The following is a 253-nucleotide window of genomic DNA, read 5'->3' on the forward strand; positions in this document are numbered from 1 at the left end:
CAATACTTTCTCCCTCATGCCGTCTTTCACGACCCTATTGCATTTGCAAAAAAATGACACCTCTTTGCTTGAATTAATTAATGCCTTTTTTTTCTTCTGTTTCTATTTTATAATGTGCTATTCTTCGTGTCCCGCAAGCCAGAGCGATGCAAGGAGTGAACTGGCTGTGACTTGACTAAGAATCGTGGTGTTTCCCGATTCCTGGCTTCGTGGACATGTTATTGAGTTTTAATGTGTTATAATGGAACACCTT

The sequence above is a fragment of the Penaeus monodon genome, chromosome 15 (assembly GCF_015228065.2).
Source record: "Penaeus monodon isolate SGIC_2016 chromosome 15, NSTDA_Pmon_1, whole genome shotgun sequence".
In the NCBI taxonomy this organism is placed as follows: Eukaryota; Metazoa; Arthropoda; class Malacostraca; order Decapoda; family Penaeidae; genus Penaeus; species Penaeus monodon.